This window comes from Amblyomma maculatum, chromosome 2 (genome assembly GCF_055883805.1).
Source record: "Amblyomma maculatum isolate TAMU_Amacu chromosome 2, ASM5588380v1, whole genome shotgun sequence".
Taxonomy (NCBI): domain Eukaryota; kingdom Metazoa; phylum Arthropoda; class Arachnida; order Ixodida; family Ixodidae; genus Amblyomma; species Amblyomma maculatum.
In genome coordinates, this window is record NC_139345.1 from 176,070,823 (window position 1) to 176,092,309 (window position 21,487).

The window sequence follows — 21,487 nt, forward strand, 5'->3', positions numbered from 1 at the left end:
TGCAGAATGCCGGCATTTGCATTAGATCGTGCGTCCCGTCGGTATTATGCAACATTTTGCTTTCACAAATGGACTGATTGCATCTGCAGGTTTTACCAGCTGACAACATTTTTAAAGTTTTTAAATACGTGAACAATTTTTGCAGTTATTTTAAACCAGGACGAAAGCTCAAACTTCTCGGATACCGTAGAGTGTTTTGTCCCTTTTTAGACAACGTGAAAAAGACCTGGATTTTACTCGTGCACTGCCTGAGACCAGGTTTACAGTTCTTAGATTTAAAATTGAGTTCAGTACGGGTCAGGAGTGTCGGTAAATGCTCCACGTGCAAAACAGGGGGATTCTGCAATTTGACTGCTGGCATTCGAAAGCAGTGAAAAGAAGCATGGCTTCCCTTTGTCTTGACTCTGCACTCAGGAAGTCATGCGTTCATAAGATGTGACAGAGTTTTGAAAACCAATTGGTCTGGCTGGCTTCAGCTAGATTCCCTGGTTCGATCGTGACACAGATCGCCGAGGGCCTCTTACAAAAGATGAAGAATAACATAATGAGAGCAATGGTAGATGTACAGTCGTGAGCAAAAGTTGTATACAACACGCAGCCAATGGCGGAATTGGGGAAAACTGCATTTAAAAGCTATCTGTCAATATTTATCTGGGATCGAGAAAATCGTGCTCCATTGTGTTCACATGCATGTGTCAGTGTCGCTTTCTCTATCACTGTTGCCATATGGCGTTTAGATGCAGTTTTTCCGAGCTCAGCCTCCGACTGCGTTTTATATACCACTTTTGCTTACGACTGTACGTGGAGAAGAGGTGAGAACGGTGGCCGTGCCGTATGTGCACAAGTTAGTCCACAACCTGAAGAAGGTATCCAGAAGGCATGTGGTGCCGCTCTTGTTTTCGGCCCTACACAAGCTCGGAAGCCTTTGCCCTCGAATAGGAGAAAGAAAAAGAGAGAGGCTCTCATACCAGGCATGGCCATTCTTGAAATGTGCAAAAGGGGTTGTATATTATGAAGTTCCCCTCTCGTGCGGTCGTTCTACGGCTGACTAAAAGGGTGATGGGGTAATCAGTGCATCAGGGAACACGAAAGAAACGTATAGCAAAACAAACAGGGTCCCAGTTTACCGAAAGATATCAGATCCTGCACTTAACGCCCTTATTGACCATGTTTTTCAGGTGTACAGTTTCTTGCAAGGGGTGGCAATACGAAAGCCAGATAACTGATTGAAGCTTTCCAGATGAAAAAAAAAAAGCAATTTGTATGTTAGCGAAACATTGGTAAATTTGTATAAGGCTGAGAAAAAGTTTCATGAGCGTTGCTTATCTTGTGCAACACAGTCTGTGATTGTGCTCCTTGCGCATACGCCGGCAGATGGTATATACGTATGTTTTTTCTACTCGAAAAATCAGTTGCGAGTGGCGCTCTGTCCCGTTTTCCTCCTTTGTGTGTATATGTGTGCGGTTTTCGATGCATTTAAATTTACGATACCGATGTGTGTGACCCTCTGTCACAGCCGGATGACATCGAGGATGACTCAGTGATGTCAAGCGGTACTCTCTACATGTGTCATAAGAGCAATTTACATTAGCATGCCTCGACAGAACAGCAGCGCTCGTGTGGCTGGGCTGCAAACCTGTGTTGTGATCATGTTGCTTCCCGCAAAGCCGCGTCTCTTTGAGATGCATGGGAGAGTCTCAACTTCGGTTCAATTTATTTTTTTTTGCTTATTGAAAACAATTGCTTGTGTGTTGTTAAAAAAATTGAAGAGCACTGCAGAATCTGCGTTGGAGTAATGCGAAAGCACGGATGCGGCTGTTGGCAGCTTCTGGTTCCTTCTAGTTGCTTAATTCACTTCTTGTTTAACCCATTTTAGGGTTTCGTACTTTCAAATGGCGCGCTAATCCCTTCCCGCGCCCTTTTTTCGGCTCTACTTCCGGTTGCGGGACGTCATATCTTTGATGTCATCTACTACGGCACCCCTTTATCTCTTTCTGCTTTCACTCCCACCTTCCTCCCTTAACTTACGGCTCGGTTCAGGTGTCCACAGAACAATTCTGGCAGATATTGCGCCTTCTTTTCCTGTGAATTAGTTATTTTAAATAATTTTCTAATTAACGTATTGGCCTAAGTTTTATCCGGCAGCAACATTACGTTATCCTCTATGATTGACACCATTCATTAGCCTCTACCGCTTCTCAATTACTCACAACTCCTGCGGAAACGATTTTGCGGACCCGTTTTGCGGACACGGTCCGCGGACACGGTCTGCGGACAGAAATCTGTGAAAATAGCGAAATAATGCTTTCGCATTAAAATTGGAGAACACACTGCGATGAACAACCCTTCAGCAACATAAATCAATGATTAACTCAGTGCTGTCGAAAAATTGACGAAATCGCCCTTTAATTTAACGCTTGAGGTTTTGTCTAGACTGGCCTGTGGTCCAGTTTAAGTTTACACGTACTTGGTAATACACTGTCCTGGCACGGCTTTACTTGAGAGACCACAACACTCACATAAACTCCCCCAAGCAGCACGCCGTCAATGGACCGCCAATGGTCCAATATTAGGATATATTGGTCCCAATATTGGTCAATATTGGCGTCTGATTGGGGCGCACAAAGAGCGAAGCAATTTGTGCGCTTCGCCAACCAATTTGATCGGCTCTCCTATCAAAAACAGTATTGGCATACTACCTTGTTTACTGGCATTCAATGGCTGCTCAATATCTTCCACCCAAGCTCACTCACTAATTGTTATATCACGGCCATCCCGCCAAGCTCACTGGCCATCCAATATCTTGTATCCATGCTTATTCACTGGATATTCACAACTGGCATCCAGCCAGATTTATCGGCTACCCAATATTTCCAATCCAATCTTGCCCAGTGGTTTTGCATTATTGGCATCCAGCCAGAGCAGTTGGCAATCCGGCTAGTTGCTTTTTCGTGCTATGACTAATAGGCACCTGCAAAGCCATCCCCTACTTATACAGTGCAGATATTTTTCATGCAGCTTTTTATTTAAATAAAGCATGCTGAGGATATCCATGCACAGAAAATAATACAGCTGAAAGGTTCACTGCATGGTGATTTATTAGGTGTGCACGTGTTACAGGGCATGGAAACATTTAGGCAGAACTCTTAGACTTCAGTGCTCCTCCTGTCTTTGCGTCCCTTGGCAAGGTGTTCTCAGGTCCCAGGTTGGAGGAAGGCGCTGAGTTCATCGCAGCTTCTTTTGTGGTCGGTTGTAGGGGCAGTAGCTCCATGCAGCCTTTAAAGATGTGGACTTGAGCAGCGTGCATAACAATGTATTTCCTTTCGCAGCTGGCACCTGGAAATAAAAGCAACATTCATAAATTCCATTAATACAGAAAACTTTTGAAAAGTGGAAGTGCAGCTAGACCATGGAGTAAAAATGCAACATAAAGCACTACCTGTTGGCCCTCCGGCAACTTTCTTGTCTGATTTACTCAGGTTGAAATAAGCTGCATGCTCAGTGAGGCCGGCCATATTAACTTGGTTACATTGGTTGCGACATCTGGCAGTGCACGGCTTCCCATGTGGATGTGTTGTTGACGCTGGAAACATAAAACAAAATGATATTTGCCGTTATCTATTCGTTAAACGGTAGTCAGTGCTTGCCCCCTTATACTTGTAGTGCCTTTGTGATCGAACACCTGTAGAAGAAAGACGTCGTCATAACTGGAAGCTTCAAATCAATAGCTTTCCTTTGAATAGATTGCCGCAAGAACTAAAAAGAAACTACAAAGGAAAAAACACACACAAAAAATGGCAGAGTGTAGTTGAGTCTAATTGGAGTAGACTCCCCGCACCACTAATGTATCGCGGGTAAACAAAAAATGGCAGTCGCACTCCGACCGCCGCTGCTAAATTTAGTGTGCACTGCATCATTACTGCAAACAGAACGTTTTAAAAGTTGCCAAAGCGGCAGCCAAAACAACGTACGACACAGATGCGTTGGGGTTTGTATGATACACTCGAACCGAAAAAAAAATAAAGAAATCCGTAACTTAGCATCACGTTTGTTGTGGGAACAAGTTTGTACGTGTGGTAAAGTATAAGAACTATGGTAGCAACTGTAAATAACCTATTTTAAGCGGCTATTTTATGACACTTCTACTACTCGGAATTAGCGCAAGAGAAAGATCAAACACGTGAATAAGCTACGCGTCGTTTAGACCATTCCAATAGCGCATTCATAACGGCAAGTTACAATATTAAATATTCGCTCGCAACTAAAAATCATTTTCCAGAAAGCTAGACTTAACTCTGAGTTTTGAATATAGTTTGTAAAAGAAACTGACCACTTCAGACACACAACACACGCGCGATGAAGTTGTAACCTGAAAATCACACAAAACACGCGTCATGTTTTACAGGACCACGTTTTTCTTTTGCGATACAAATTGGCCACCTCTGCGCCGTAAATATTGTCATTATGACCAGAGTTTATGCATACAAAATAGTGCGCAGAAGATACAGTTCACAACTGACTGGCGTGGTGCAGTCGAAATAAATGACTTTCCGTTCTCGCAAGCATATCGGTTATTGACATGATGATCAAGGCTGACAACATACTGCACCAAATAATGCAAAAAAAAGTATCTTACCATACGGCTAGCACAGATTTGCAGACCTCAGTTGCAACAATTCAAAATGAATGCTGCCACGCAAAGTACATCCCAGGGATCTGATGCTTTATACACCTGGTAAGAAAAAGCAGCGATATTACAAGGAGACAAAGCAAGAAATAATCTCAGAGAGCTCAGTTATCAACAAACAACTTAAAATGCTGGTGGTACTCAGAAATATCCTCTTTCAGGCATGGCCATTAAAACGAATCGGAACTTTCACAAGGCTTGGTTTTTCGGTTCTGCTGTCCAAAGCTGCGGGAGCTCGAGCAGCTCGAGCGGGTGGGGATTGTGTGGCCGACCAGACGCCTCTGAATCAGCGGCTTGAAAGCTAAACGTTTCGACAGATTTGCCTGTCTGGTTGGGTTGATAACTAAATAAAACTTGAAATTTCTCCAACCAACACTTTTATTTTATAAAACCCGACGTTTCGGAGCCGGCTCGGCTCCTTCTTCAGGGGTGCATGACGCGGGGCTGCGTGCAGCTATAAGTAAAGGAATGGTCGAGGGGGAGAAGAATGTGGGGGGGGGAGAATGGGGAGGGGGTGAGATGTGTGGGAAAGAAATGAGAAGGAAGGAGGGGTGTTTAGACGAGTGAGGGTGCCGCAGGTGCAGGTGTGCTCGCTGGCGACTTTTTTCTTTTCTTCTGTGAAGTGGCCAGGATAGAGCGAAGACCTTGCAAGTATACAGCAGGGAGGTTGCCTATTGTCCGGTTGATGTTATTTGCGGTCGACTGTATGTGCCATGACTCGAGGAGGCGTCTTTTGCGGTAATTGGTCTCGGTCTTCAGGATGAATGTTTCTTCGAAATTTATTCTGTGGTCGGAAGGGCGATATCTGCATTTCACTTCGAACCACCCGACAAGCCATAAAGCGTCAGTTGTGAAGACCTTATTACAAAGAGTGGAAACACATTGCACCACAGAGCCCGACAAAGCAAACGAAAAACGCTTAATATTCAAGGAACTATCCATGAACGGCTACCCCAAAAAATTTATCCGGAATATCATTCACCGCCAAAAACGCAACGACAGGCCCCGGGAAGAAAATAACCAGCAGCAAACAACTACATCTCAAAAGTACGTCACTGTCCCCTATGTTCGAGGCGCCAGCGAAACCTTCACCCGTATTCTAAGAAAAGAGGGAATTCGAGTGGCGCACAAGCCTTCAAACACTTTGGGGAGCCTGCTACCCTTCCCCAAAGATCGACCACCAAGAGAAAGAGCCCAAGGCATTGTCTACAAAATTCCCTGCGCCGACTGTGATGCTAGATACATTGGCGAAACAAAAAACCAAAACGAAAGAATTCGGCAACACAAGAACGATGTACGAAATTTTTCAAGAGAACGCAACCCCGTAGCCGAACATTCAGAAGATTCCGACCACAGAATAAATTTCGAAGAAACATTCATCCTGGAGACCGAGACCAATTACCGCAAAAGACGCCTCCTCGAGTCATGGCACATACAGTCGACCGCAAATAACATCAACCGGACAATAGGCAACCTCCCTGCTGTATACTTGCAAGGTCTTCGCTCTATCCTGGCCACTTCACAGAAGAAAAGAAAAAAGTCGCCAGCGAGCACACCTGCACCTGCGACACCCTCACTCGTCTAAGCCCCCTCCTTCCTTCTCATTTCTTTCCCACACATCTCACCCCCTCCCCATTCTCCCCCCCCCCACATTCTTCTCCCCCTCGACCATTCCTTTACTTATAGCTGCACGCAGCCCCGCGTCATGCACCCCTGTAGAAGGAGCCGAGCCGGCTCCGAAACGTCGGGTTTTATAAAATAAAAGTGTTGGTTGGAGAAATTTCAAGTTTTATTTAATCAGTGGTTTGTGTCGAGTTTTCAGGCACGGTTGGAAGGGGGCAGAAGGATGGTTGTGTTTTCTCTCCCTCTTTTTTTTTTTTTTTTTGCTTGAGATCTGTCGAAAAAGTAGGCATAAAGCTCGAAAGGGGGTGAGAGAAATGAAAGAGGTCCCGCAGGACCACGTGAGCCCAGAAGGCTGCCGGCCAGGAAAGTTGGCGGGAAGGAAGGGAAAAGTGCGGGGAAGTAGAGTGGGGGGCATTGTGAGCAACGCCTGCCTAGCCGGGAGGAAAGAGAGGGCAGTGAAGGTCGCTTGACTTCCGCGATGACTGCTTTACGGGGAGAAAAGGCTACAAGACGGTGTGTTGAAAGCGGTTTGGAGAATTGCTTTAGTCAAGGCCCTCGGGCGGAGAGGCGACAAAAGGACGAGAGAATGGAAGCCATATGTTCTTTGCGCCAAGCGTGTGAGGAGGAATGCGCAGAGTTTTGCCCTTGGCTTCGCTAAAACAACGAGGAGTGCGTTCGGAGCTCTTTGGTCGCCTCGACTGTTGGCTCGGTAACATTTTCAGTGGAATGATAATTTCGCTATATCTTTTTTGTTAGTGCAAAATACGTTTTACCTCATAGTTTCAAATAATAATCACATACGTAAAACAATCTTCAGTTTCACGGAATCGTCCTCGGTTCGAACAAATGGACATATTTTTTTTTTATTAAAGGTGGCACACAGGTCGCTGTTCATGACGGAGTGCTCTTGAAACGTTATTATGCGCAACCGAGCGATGCAACAGCCCGTATACTTGCTGTATTCCTATTAAGGAAAAGAAAAGTGAAAACGACCATAACTACGGGTATTTAAAGGTTAAAAATTCCCATGTTATTAATTTTTTTTCAAATCAGGTCGACGTTTAGTGCAAGAAAAAATCCGCGTTGATAAGCGTGGGCATATCAAGAAATACAAAATACTCGACGAGCTAAGATCTGAAGAACTAAATTGGCAGTAAAGAAAAAATAGAAGGAAAGCAAGGGTCAACATTGAAACTATATCTACGAACTTGGGACAAGGTTGTCCTCAGAAAGAAGCGCGGTATAATCAGCTTTCAGCCCGCGGAAGCAGCGCTTGTGAAAGCGGCAGAATATTTCACAAAGGAACCCTAATTCTCAATCATGTGTTAAATTCTTCGAGAGTGGTGTTCTCTAAAAATGCCTCAAAACTGCTAAAGTAACGCACTCGCATTACTTTTAATATATATGAATTGCAATTAGCTGCCTGGTTGACATGATGGGATATAATTATTTAGTTCTCTGAAGGGAAACGCCTTCGGTGCGGTGATTATATGGTTGGATAATAAGGCAGTGAATGTTTGAAGAATAGTTTCTGAACAATGCTTAGGAGAGCGCTGTCAAACGCTGGTCAAATGCATCATTATGAGCCATATATTACAGCTTTCGAACAAAAATAACTTCCGTAAAGAACATCGTTATTATGCAATTTCAATTTTGTTACCATATATGCTGGCGACACATGTGCGCGCATTCATTGCACTGTAGGTAATTGATTTAAATATTTATTTTTTTTCGTTTACTTTGCCCCATGCAGTGCTGTTGATTTTTTTTATTATCTTTTACATGTACACTACTTTTTGGCAGTGTGCGATTTACGTCGCGTTAGAATACGAACCATTCCAGGACAGTTCAGATTTGTTTTCTTGTCAAGTGAATTAGCTAGACATAACGTAGAATATATGTTGCTTGTATTTTTTCTTTGAGCTGAAATATTTTATGCGCTGCTGCACCGATGGCCAAAGTCGTTTAGTCTTTGTCTGTTGCTGAAGCCCACAGCAGAGCGCAAAAGAGTACAGTACAAATTTGTGTTTAGTAGATATTAGAACTCGAAGGCCCTGAAAGCAGCCCAACATATCTGTCTATAAGAACAGCTAGTACTGAGGCATGGTATAGTCGGTGCTGATGCTGAATGCTGGAAACAGCTAGCGTAATGGCGAATCATGCAGTGAGTGTTTGATTGGCTAGCGCGATCGATCTCTCCCACCTCTGCTATCGCTTGAACTTATGTAGGGTTTCTCTCTATTGCGTAAAACAAGGCGGAAATAATAATGCTACGCGTGCGTGTTTCCAATCATGGACAAACGTTTACAGGATGTGGATTCACCGGATATATTCGATCGTTTCTACGTTTACTATCCAAACGTAACCCATGGTGTTTGTTCAAGCGACACACACGTTCTGTTGCGTTCTTTGCATTTGAGTACCTTGCGTTTCTTGACTGTGCAGGACTTTTTTTCGCGGACACGCATCTATTAAACATTTGCTTGTCAGATCAGATGTGTGCTCGAGCGTGCGCGTATGCTTGTACTCGTATGCGTATAAATAGGCCCACGGAACGAAATCCCGTGCGCGAGAGTTGTGCGCGAGATGTGTTCGAGATCTGTGCATGGATATATCTGTGCATCGGATCTGTGCATTGATGTGTCAATCACTTTCAATCATCCTGATTTGACGAGATCAGAAAAACAAATCGTCTCCACCGGGAATCGAATTCCTAGCCTAGTTAATGCTTTAACCAACTGCGCTAAACCCTGGATCGCGAAACTAGTTCTCATTGTCTACCGTGAGGATAGCGACGAGAATGACGCTCCAATTAGTGATAATGAGAATGATGACAGAATCAATGGTAATGACGCTGCGTTTAGTTGATAACGATAATGATACGTGATGCACCGTATGCAGTAGCATTAATCTCGCCTTCGCTAATTTCTGCAGTGTAGATTCCACGTGCTGTCAGAATTTTTTCAACACTTGGCTAAAGTTTGGAACACTATCTGGGTTAGCTACGTCCACGCGTGATCGAAATCCGGGCCTCTAGTCTGCAGGAATTCTCTCGAAGATATTATATGCAGAATTTTACATAACAATTAATCGTGCCTAAAGTCGTAAATAAAAGAGTTTTCTACCAAAACTGTCAAGTATAATCGCAGGTCATCCACAACAATTAGCGAATCACGAAAAATGTATTCAGAAAAATATATTCTACATTTCCCATGATGGGCATTTCTGTTCATTTTGTCTGGTCAGCTCAGCCAAACAATTTTAGGACAATCTATACATTAATCCCAATAAACATTATATATATTGTGGCCCAAATTACGTATGGCGTATGAATATCTTCTACAGTTGAACATAAACTGAAGTCTGGGCCAGCGAAAAATTTAATTGCGACGAAATTAGTCCCAACACACTGTCATATTGAGATGCAAGCATTAGAAATGTCTCTGTCGGTCAGAGCTGCTTCTACTGTTTATTTAGCGCCGCCGCAGCCTGAAATGTGCAAAGGTGGCCAGCCATCAAAGCTCGTTAGACAATATCGACCACTAGTAACCATGATATATACAATGTTGGGATGCCATCAAAGCTGATGGGACAATATTGACCAATCTATGTCAAGATATATGCAGTGTTGACAAGCCATCCATATTGGCAGAACATTATTGCCCAACCTATGCCATTAGGGTGCAATGCTGGCTAGCCATCACCGTCCATCGAACAATATTGAACAATATAATGCATATGTATACATTGTTGGCAGGCCGCCATGACAGGCGGGTCACTATTGACCAATATATGCCATGATTTATTTATTGCTGACAAGACAACCATAATGGCCGGACAATATTAACCTATTTATGCCATATATGTGCAATGCTGGCCAGCCATCAGACCTCATTAGGCAATATTGACCGCTATAATCCTAGATATATACAATGTTAGGTGCCACCAAAGCTGGTGGGGCAATATTGACCAATGTATGCCAAGATATATTCAATGTTGACGAGGCAACCATAATGGCCGGTCAATATTAGCCAAGCTATTTCATGATATGTGCAATGCTGGTCAGCCATCAAGGCTCATTAGACAATATCTACCACTAGAAACCAAGATATTACAATGTTAGGAAGCCGCCAAAGTTGGTTGGACATTATTGACCACTGTATGCCTAGATATATTCAATATTGAGAAGCCGTTGTTATTGACCGGACAATATTTACCAGGTTATACCATGGTGTGGAAGATATTGGTAAACAATTGCAGCTGGTTGGCCAATAATGACCAGGCTGCCTCATTGTGTATACAATAATGGCAAACTGTTCAATATAAATGGGCATTATTGACCGCTCTTAGCCGGTTGAATGCCAATAACGGATATGGATGAAGTTCACTGGACCAATAATGATTATGGTATAGCGTGGCTGCACATTATTGGTAGCTCAATGGCACCATGGGGCCACTTGTGGGCCAGTAATCCCCAATCAATCCCCATTATTGGGCCGATGAAATGTGCTGCCTGGGCCCTTTGTTACCATGCCGCACAGTATCCCTTGCAGACCTATTCGTCAGCGTGTCTGCCTTGTAACATAGGGGTCTTGATTTCGAATTCGCGTTAAGAGTCCTTGTAATCTTTCTCTGTTAGAAATCACTTTCGTTATGCAGGTAAATCATTTGAGACATGTGACTGTCATGTTCTAATCAAATATAATGCATTGCATAAGTGACGTCATGTTTACCCTAAGCGCTTTGGAGGGCTTCAAAGTTTGCCAGAGCTTTATGATCCTCTCGTTTAATTAAAATTTTTCGCTCGCTTGCGACACCGACGACAACATCGAATTTCTGCGACACGGGACTCTCAATGCTGTCACGTTAGAAGCTGGGGGAAATGGTTAGCACTTAGAGTTATGAGGCGACAGCGTTATTTGTTCCCATCTGAGGCTTTCTTTACGGAACCTAGTTCACGTATGCATGTACTTTCCACTTGTTTAGGCACTTATCCTAACTTGTACATTTATTATCTTATACATACTTATTAGGAGAGAGGTACAAGTACCACATCATAGAAAAAGCCACCTCTGGAATAACGTACCCGCTATATCTGGCTATATCTATATCTGCTATATCTGCTTTAATCAATTCGTACAAATGTGGCTTCATAGCGTCAAATAGCGTCTGTGAGATGGTATCCAAAGGTCTTCAAGGGTTGAAGTGCTATTCCAGTATTCCATCTCAAAGGAGCGTTTTTTGATTGCCTGCTTTATCAAAAATTCAGTTCAAAGCGCAAAAAACACAGGTACAGACAAAAATTTCGCTTACACACAAAACTAAAACTTATCTTCAGTACAGGAAATTTGTCGAACAAGCCCAACAATTCGGGCTGAGCTCTGAGAATGTGCCACACATTTAATTGTCCCACATCCAATGAACTTTTCACCCGCAGGGAGTACATGTTTACCTGCGTTTGTGACCAGCAATCTTGTCCTCCGAAGGCTGCGGAGATTGAGAACCAATATCACTTATTGTACTTCACACTCATTTTTGACAAATAAATAGCGAATGACATGAGACAGGACTGGTAAATCTCTATCAAGGTTCTTTGAAGGAAGAAAATAGCATCCCTGCATCCACTGAAACACGTTCAATCGTTCCAGGTTTGTTGCAAAGACTGCAGTTGGTTGACCAAGAGACGAAGATAATTGTCGCATGAAGCCATAGTTTTACTCAGTGGGCAATTCGGCCATGTTTAGTGATCCCATCCCATCACACAACCCGCCTAGCAATCTGCGTTCAGCTATATCTTCCAAATATCACATGCTGCTGACATGCTCGGGATTTTTTGCTGACAACGTTGACATCAACGACGCAGTCTTTTTCTTTTTCTCGAGAACGGGGACATTGAAGAGGTCGCATGAATAGCCCGAGCAACCCCAAGCGATGCACTTAGAATTCTAACTTAATGGGTTCGATTCATATTTGGGTAGAAAGCAAAAGCACTCAGATTTTTAAGCCTCAAATTTGTAAGAAAAATGCCTAATATGTAGCTTCTTGATATAACTGTACAGCATAGAATATAACTGCAGCAGACTGCAGACAACGTAAGGTGGCGCCTTTATAGGATGATTGAGTATACCTGCTTTGCGCGCTTTTCAGAAAACGGCATGGACATGCTCACTCGCAGAGTTGTCTTCGCAGTAATTGAGAATCTTTAGAATAAAACGTTTCGTTTTGCAGAAAAAATATGAGAAAGGAGACAAGGACCAGACCAAGAGAAGGAACAAAGTAGCAGTCAATGTTTTGAAGCATGCACTACGACGAGGGCGTATGGAAGCGGGTTGTTCTCGTGGTAAGCCGCACGCCAGCCAGGCACGTGTTTTCTGGCGTCCGCTATGAATGCTTCCTTCTCTTCCTCGGGCAGAATCGGCAACACTGGATTCGTCGTCAAGAACGCCTCTGTGGAAGATGCAGAAAATGCGCAGTTAGGCGGCTGAGAACACCAGGGTATTGTCTGAAGCTGTATATAATAATCACGTCCCTTGAAACACTCATCTTTGAGGGCTGTAGGAAAGATTTTTATTCGTTTATTGCATGGACTGTAACTACAGCATGTGCAACACTCAAAGCTCTTGTGTTGAATGTGGTCAGGTTTAGTTTACGATGGCAGTAGATGCGCGTATAGACAATTCTAGCCTCTCATCTTTGTAACACATCTCGCCTTCATCTTGTACTTATGCTTCGGAGCCAGTCGAAAATCTGAGCTAATATTTTAATCGCAAATTCTTATGCCCCTAGAATATAAAAAAGCATAACAAGCCCACGCAGATCTTGCGACAGGGAGAAGTGAGGGGTGCAAAAGTTCTGTTTTACTCAAGGCTCTTAAATTACAACGGTGAGCTGTGAAGAGTAATACAACGCCATACACATCCAAAGGAATCTAAGCACCGAAGAACATGAATCGGTTTGTCGCAGCCTCAGATAAAAGCCTTCTCTCTCTGACTTTTGTATCGGGACCATTTCTTCCAGAGCATCCACGTTGCTGTGTGGGTAATCCTCAGCCTGTTACTGAGATCGGCTCAAACTGATGGCCAAGCAGTTGAAAGCTTCTACGAAGATGTAGAATCAGCAATGTGGAAACGGAAGACGCAGTATACTGTACTAAGGTAGGGAAAAAGCAGGCAGGAGACCAACCAGTGGGCGACTGTGACACTGGTTCTAGGAATAACTGGGGGGGAGTTACCAGTTGAGTTTCCAGAGCGCAGTACCTTAAAATCATGAATACCTTTTTTCGCAAACGAAAGAACAGGAAGTGGACATGAAAATGCCCCAACGGTGAGAATAAATATGAAATTGATTTTATATTGCGTTCTAACCCCGCCATTATGCAGGATATAGAGGTAATCGAGAAAGTGCGATGCAGTGACGAGATGATGATAGGTCTCGAATCAGTCTAAATCTGAAGAGGAAACGAAACAGATTAGTAAGTCTGGCAAAAATTAGAGGTGAGGGGAAGGCAGAAGAGTTCAGGATCTTGCTACCGATAGATATTCAGCTCTAAACGAGGATGACATTAGTCTAGAAGCAATGAACAGTAATTCCAGAGATATCACTGAATGCCCTGTCAAAATAGGCGGTAGGATAGCTAAAGAGGATACTGGTAAGCTGTCTAAGGACACGAAATATTTGATTAAGAAACACCAAAATATTGTTACGGGGCGGCGAGCCGATGAAGGCAGGAGACAGAACATAATCGATGGCGATGGTAGATGACGTTTTAATGAATGATGGCGGACCTAGCGCGAAATAAATAACGGCTTGAGAGGCTAGTTGGTGCATCATCGTATTCAGATATGTGGCGCAAACAAAGACAAACACAGGAGAAGATCCACAACACACGCGCACTACCAAGAGGAAGTGTTTTCCGGTTCTTCTTACAGTTGGTAGTGTGCGCGTGTGTTGTGGATCTTCTCCTGTGTTTGTCTTTGTTTGCGCCACATATCTGAATACGACCTAGCGCGAGCGCGCCTGCCCCTAACATTGCCCGCTTCTTCTTCTTCGGCCGTAACACTACACGGGGCCACCGAGCGATCGTCCCGATCGGTGGACAAAGAAGTTAAAGTTGATCAGATTTATGACGTGACGGTGATCTTGTGCGGACCGGTGAAGAAAGAAGGGAAAGAAGGTAACGGCTTGCCGCCATGATGATCAATGAACCCTGGCCCAGGAAGCTTTCGTTGAACCGGTCGTCAGGATTTGATGGCTGGGTCCTAGGCACGCATCAAATGGCACAGGTGGGGGCGATGTCTTCATCTGTAGTGTTGTATCGGGTCGGTGGGTTCATCTGGTCGGCGTCTCTGGTCGGTCGGATCCTTCGGTCAGGTCTTTCATGCGTTATGTCTTGTGATGTGTCCTTGCACGTGTTCGTGGCGTCTCGGATCGGTGGGATCCTAAAGCTGGGATACTTGTTTCTCCGTGTCTTTTGGTTTGGATGGCGGACTGGGCGGGGGTGGAGAACGGCGATGTGGCGTCAGGTCCGGCAGGCTGAGGAACAGCCAGGTGATGCGTCGCCCCAGGAACCCGCTGCCGACGGCGCAAGATGACACAGGGCGCCGAAGCTCCGGGCCAGGAAAACGAGGGATGATGATGTACCCCGCGCCTCCAACCAAATGTTACGGGGCGGCAAGCCAATGAAGACAGGAGACAGAACATGATCGATGGCGATGGTAGATGACGTTTAATTGAATGATGGCGGACCTAGCGCGAGCGCGCCTGCCTATGACATTGCCCGCTTCTTCTTCTTCGGCCGTAATAATATGAAAGCTCCAACCCAACAGACCAGGTGGAACTGAAGGAAGAAACAGCTCAAACGGACGGGACGTGCAGAAAGGCGAGACAGACACATGAGCTGACTAACAACCAAATGGTTTATTGCGACACAGGGAGCGAAATATAAGCAGAGCGCCACAGTGCACAAAAAAAAATCAATTGCGACAAATCATGGTCCTGATATACACACAGCAACTATCAAAAACGTCCCCGATTGAGATAGGTAAGTTATTGTGGGAATAGAGCAACGGACGGTTGGCTGACACATTTGTCACCAGGTTCGTGAATGTGAAAAGCCTAAGATATGAGGCGTGGGGCCAGATCTTTATATTTGAAGGGCAACGGGAGGATAACCGATGGTCTTTTAAGGTAAAAAACTGGATTCCAAGGGAAGGATACCTTAGCAGGGTGCGGCAGAAAGTTAAGTGGGCGGATGAGGTTAGGTTAGCAGCGGTCAAGTGGGTTCGGCTAGCACAGAACCGATGTTTCGGATGGGTATTTTACTCTTGCCTCTGTGGTGGTACCCTGTGTGCAAGGTATTCTAGCAGTTGGTGCCGCCTGAGGTTCATTTTCCTTTTATTGCATAGTTTGTAACTTTTCGCTGTGACATCCTGGCTGTATGAGTACCCTAAAATTTAGAATCCTCTCTGAGGGCTACCTTCTCCCTTTCGGGCCAATGTGGGCGAAGCTTTTCATCCGGCTTTGGGACTCGAGTTCTCAGGTGCCTTCCCATTAGGAGCTGAGCCGGGCTGAAGCCACTCACACCTGGTGTATCCTTATTTATATTTATATTTATTTATTTATACACAGTACCTACAGCGCCCTCACAGGGGCATTATTGTAGCTGAGAAGGGCCAAGTGAGGATATTTTGTCTTACGGAAGATGTCTTTCACAGTCCGGATCATTCGCTCTCGCTCTCCTTTAGACTGTGGGTAATGGGGGCTAATGGTGATGTGGTTGAAACCATAAGATGCAGTGAATGCGGCAAATTCGCGTGAAGAAAATGGCGGAACGTTGTCTGACTTAACCTGTTGCGGTATCCCATGACGGGCGAACAGGCTTTTGAGCACTTCATCAATGACCACTGGAGCTGTTGTACTTTTCAGTGTCGCCACCTTTGGGAACCGGTAGTAGTAGTCCACTACCATCAAGAAGGTTTGAAAATTGTGGTGAAAGAGGTCCATGCCCAGAACTTCCCAGGTTGCGACCAGGGAGCTTTGTAGGAAGGAGTGGTTCCACTTAATTCACCCGAGTAAGGGCTCACCTTTCACAGCTGGCCACGAGGGGGTTATCTCCACTGCTATGCCAAGCCAACACACAGATTCACGAGCTAGGGCCTTGGTGCGACCGATGCCCTGATACCCTTCATGCAGAAGCGTCAAGACTGCTGGCCTCATTGCTGTGGGGATCAATAGGCGAGTGCCTTTGAGGAGAAGACCATCACAAAGAGAAAGTTCATCCTTCACTGACACATAGTTTGAAACGTGAAGAAGTATCTTTTACTTCTTTTGCCAGCCGTGCTGGCAGAAAGAGATTAGTACGGTGCATTCTCCATCACAACTTTGGGCATTCTTGATATCCTGCATGTTCACAGGAAGCACATCTGGAGCAGAAGCCACGACTGAGGTAGCAAAACGTTTCACTGTGTCACTTTGGGAGGGATGCGAGACAATGCATCCGCTGTAGCCAACAATTTTCCGGGCCCGTACATGATCTGAAACTGGTAAGGCATTGTCTTAAGCCTGAGCTTTTGCACCCTCGGAGGAAGAACGTCAAGTTCCATTTTGCCAAACAATGACACGAGAGGAAGGTCATCAGTTTCTATGGTAAAGGTGATGCCTCTGATGAACTCGTCAAACTTCGGGATGGCCCACGCTGTAGCCAAGGCCTTTTTTCTGTTTGACTGTACCATTGTGCTGCAGATAACCAGCGCATGCGTCGATGGTCCCTCTTTCCTTCTTCCCCTCCTTTCTTTTCTTCTCTATATATTTCCGAGCCGGCAATAAAGCGTCGTCTTTTCGCTCTGCGAATCTACCTGGTTATCATCGCGTAGCTGCCGGCCTTTGGCCGGTAGAAAGCAACCGTGGCGACGAGGATTCTGCTGCAGCAAGGAAGCCAGCAATACGCCCAAGCACGACAGCCAAGCAGAAGGAACCCACCGCCAAGGATCAGCCATGGCACACAGGTTACCAGAATTCGAAGACGAAAAAGATGTGGCAGCCGTACCTTGTAAAGGTTCAAGCCTGTTTCGAAGTGAACGATCTGATAGACGATGCTAAGAAAAGAGCCCTGCTGGTAGCGGCGCTTGGTACAAGGACAATAGAAATTTTGAACGGGAAGGTAGCATCGCGAAATCCTAACGACCTTACCTACAAAGAAATTGTGGAGACGTTAAGCAGCTACTACGACCCAGTACCGAATGAAATCTCTGATAGTTTCAAGTTCTTCCATCCCTGTCAGCAAGAACATGTTGTACATGCTTCCATCTGTACATGCATTCATTGTGGCAATGCGGCAGATGGCACACAATTGCAACTTTGAAACTATTCAAGACAGAATGATCAGTGACCAAATTGTTCCGGTGTCAGATCCAAGAATCTGCAGAAGCAGCTGTTAACAAAGAAAAATCTGAATCTAGAAGAAGCCGAGGCTCTTGCCCTTGCGCTGAGAGCGCTGAACGCGATTCGCAAGGGATTGTTGCTGGCCAAGAAGAAGTGAGATTACTAAAGCTCTCTGGTCAATACGAATCACGCACGAAGTCGCAGTACGTGAAACAATGCAAATGGTGCGGTAAGAATGGTCATAGTAAAAAGGCTTGTCGACTAATCAAGCGCAAATGTTTTAATTGTAGATGGCCAGGGCAGTTAGCGCGAATGTGTGCGGCAAATGAGACAAGCAGGACGCTAGCACTAACAGCACAGCCGCCAGAAACCGAAGAGAGTGATAGTAGCGCGTCACAAATCTGGACCTTGACCACCACGCGCTCTCTCATACCGACCATCAGAGAATCGTTTGCATGGAATGGCATCGAAATAATGATGGATATTGATACCAGCTCCCCTGTTTGCATCATTCCTAAAAGCATTTACCAAATGCACTCCAATCGATGGCCGCAGCTGCAAAAGTCGCAAGCACAGCTTTCATGCTATCTCGGAAAGTTGCCACTCCTCGGTACACTGACCATGCCAGTTTCGTATGAAGGTACCACAGTACAATGCAGTCTGACGGTTTTAGACTTCAATGGCTCCAGTCTTTGCAGTCGGGATCTGCTGAAATAATTGACAGACGAACGCATTCAGGTGCTGACCATGTATTCGAATCCTTCCGTGTCAATGCAAGCCTGGAAGGACGTGCCGATGCGGCTCCAGCAAAACTCCGACCTGTTCACTGAAGGCGCTGGTCTCATGAAAGGTCCGCCAGCCTCACTGCACATCAAGGCCGGACCAAACCCCAAGTTCTTTATGGCAAGGAAAATTCCTTTTGCACTTGGTGATAAAGTGTCTAAAGAGCTTGACAGATTAGTCTCAGCTGGCATAACACCTACAGTTCCTCATTCTGAATGAGCAACGCCCATCATGCCAGTCTTGAAGAAGGACGGAACAGTGCGCATTTGCGAGAACATTAAGATTACACTAAACTCTGTGTGCGAGGTAGAGCAGTACCCCTTGCCTGTCATAGATGACATTTTTGCAAATCTACGTGGAGGAAAAAATTCAGTACTTTAGACCTTCGCGATGCTTACAATCAGGCTGAGCTAGATGAAGACTCGCGGAAATTAGCAGTGATAAACACACACAAGGGGCTCTTTTGCTACAACAGGTTACCGTTTGTCATCGAATCAGCGCCAGCGAAATTCCAACGAAAGATTGAATCGGTGCTGAAAGGACTAAAAGGGACTCACGCTTACTTAGACAATGTCCTGATAGCCGAAAGCAGCGATGCTGATAACGCAAACCTGCAAGCGGTGCTACAGCGCTTCCGCGAGAAAGGTGTCAAACTTCGTTTCGACAAGTGCAAGTTTGGTGAACAACCAGTGACGTATCTTGTCCATCGTATCGATTCTGAATGACTACACCCACTCAAAAAGCACGTGGATGGAATCAGGCTAGCCCCTGTACCGCGAAATGTTGCCGAGTTGCGATCCTTTGTGGAAATGGTTACATTTTACAACAACTTTTTGCCAAATCTTTCCACTATGCTTGCATCCCTGTACAGCCTTCTTGAAAAAGGTGCAAAATGGGTTTGGCATAAAGACGAAGACGCGGCATTTAAGAAGGTCACGAATGGCTTGTGTTCAGCCCCAGTGCTAACGTACTTTAATCCGCGCTGGAGGTGATGTTGGAATGCGATGCTTCACCTTACGGTTTCGGTGCTGCCCTTTTCCACCGAATAAATGGTGAAGACAAGTTAATTGGCTTTCGATCACTGACGCTCAGCTCAGCTGAGAGAAACAACTTCCAAATTGAGCGAGAGGCTTTAGCCCTGGTGTTTGGCGTGACACGGTTTTGCGATTACTTGTTGGGATGTGTGTTCATGCTTGTAACGGACCACCGCCCCTTGTTAGCTCTACTCCGACAGGATCGTCAAACTTCTGTCATGGCTGCCGCCCGAATTCAGCGCTGAGCGCTTTGCTAGGAGCATACAAGTACAAGCTAATTTCTAAACCTGGCAAATATGCTAATTTATGACGCTCTGAGCCGTTTGCCTCAATCGCTGCAGGATCCGCAAGCGGAAACAGAAGATCTGTCGGAAATGGTGCTTATAATCGAAGAATGGAACCAACCAGCGGTTTCCCACCAAGAGATTTAAAGCGCTCGCAGCAGCTGGCGGGTTTTTGCAAGAGATATGCAGGTACGTGACTAACGGATGGCCCTCCGTCGTAGAAGGTGACAGCAGGGAAGTGGCGGAATTCTGGAAAAGGAGAAATGAGTTGTCTGTGGAGAAGGGGCTATTGTACTGGGGGCATAGTGTGGTGACACCAAGTGCGGCGCGTGACAAACTGTTGAAGATGCTACACGAGTCTCATCAGGGTACGTCTACCATGAAGACAAGAGCGAAGGCTAAGTTTTGGTGGCCCGGTTTAGATCAAGATATTTGTAGATTGGTCTTGGATTGTCGAAGCTGCGTGCAGGCTTTGCCCATGCAACCTAAGAATCCTGTCAGCTGGCCGATTTCGAGAAAGAGGTGGTCACGGCTGCATGCCGACTATGCAGGGCCTATTGGAAACAAGATGTTGTTGCTAATTGTCGATGCACACAGCAATTGGATAGAAGCGATTCTAGCATCTCGAGCAACTGCTAACGCCACTGCCGATTGCATGATAACCTTGTTTAGCAGGTTTGTATCGCCCCGCACCATAGTTACCGACAACAGTGCACCCTTTACTGGGTTAGAGTTTGCGGTATTCCTACGGAAAAATGGAATCGAACACATTCGTACCACGCCTTATCACCCCAGAGCAATGGTCTTGCAGAACGGGCCGTAAGAACAGTCAAGGAGGGCTTGAAGAAAATGCCGGGCGTGGAGTTGACAACTGCTCTGACGAGAATTCTTTGTAACTACAGATATTCGCCAAAAGCTTCAGGCTCTACTCCGTCCGAACTTCTGGGATACTGTTTGCGTACAAAATTAGATATGTGTTTTCCTCCCAAGACCTACGAAATGCCCAAGCATTCAGAGACTGATCCGCCAGTTGGTACTTCACACCGGGAGACGCCGTCTATGTGCGCAACTACGGCCTAGGAGAAAAGTGGACACTAGGCAAAGTGAAATCGACGTGTGGCGCCCGTGTAGTCACTGTGGCTACTGAGGACGGAGTCTTTCGACGTCATGTCGACCAGATTCGAAAACGCTCATCAGACATCGACGGAAGCACAGAAGTATCAAGTCCTGCAGAATCACCTCCTACGGCCTTAGGGGTCTCACAGACGAGGCTCACGACATTCCCAAAGGGCCGATTCCTGAGCTACGCCGGTCCACAAGAACCAGAAAGCCAGTGGAGCGCTACGGCTATTAGGGGAAGCAAATGCTGCAGATAATTAGCGCATGCGTTGGTGGTCCCTCTTTCCTTCTTCCCCTCCTTTCTTTTCTTCTCTATATATTTCCGAGTCGGAAATAAAGCGTCGTCTTTTCGCTCTGCGAATCTGCCTCGTTATCATCGCGTAGCTGCCGGCCTTTGGCCGGTAGAACGCAACACTTTATTATTTGGTCGTCATTGCCCTTGAGGCAAAGGCTGCTAGCCTCGGCTCACCAGTCGGTAGTGCTTGTAGCAGGACTGCTCCGAGTCCAAAACAGCTGGCATCAGCAGATACTGTTGTGGCATACTGTGGGTGGTACTGGGCCAGGCAGCGTTCAGACGT

At 45.5% G+C, this 21,487-nt stretch overlaps 1 pseudogene; it reads right to left on the bottom strand.

Moving 5' to 3' along the window:
• Positions 1-12,593: 12,593 nt before the first annotated feature.
• Positions 12,594-21,487, bottom strand: part of LOC146200491 (4-vinylphenol methyltransferase 1-like) — a 51,779-nt pseudogene continuing 42,885 nt past the window's right edge.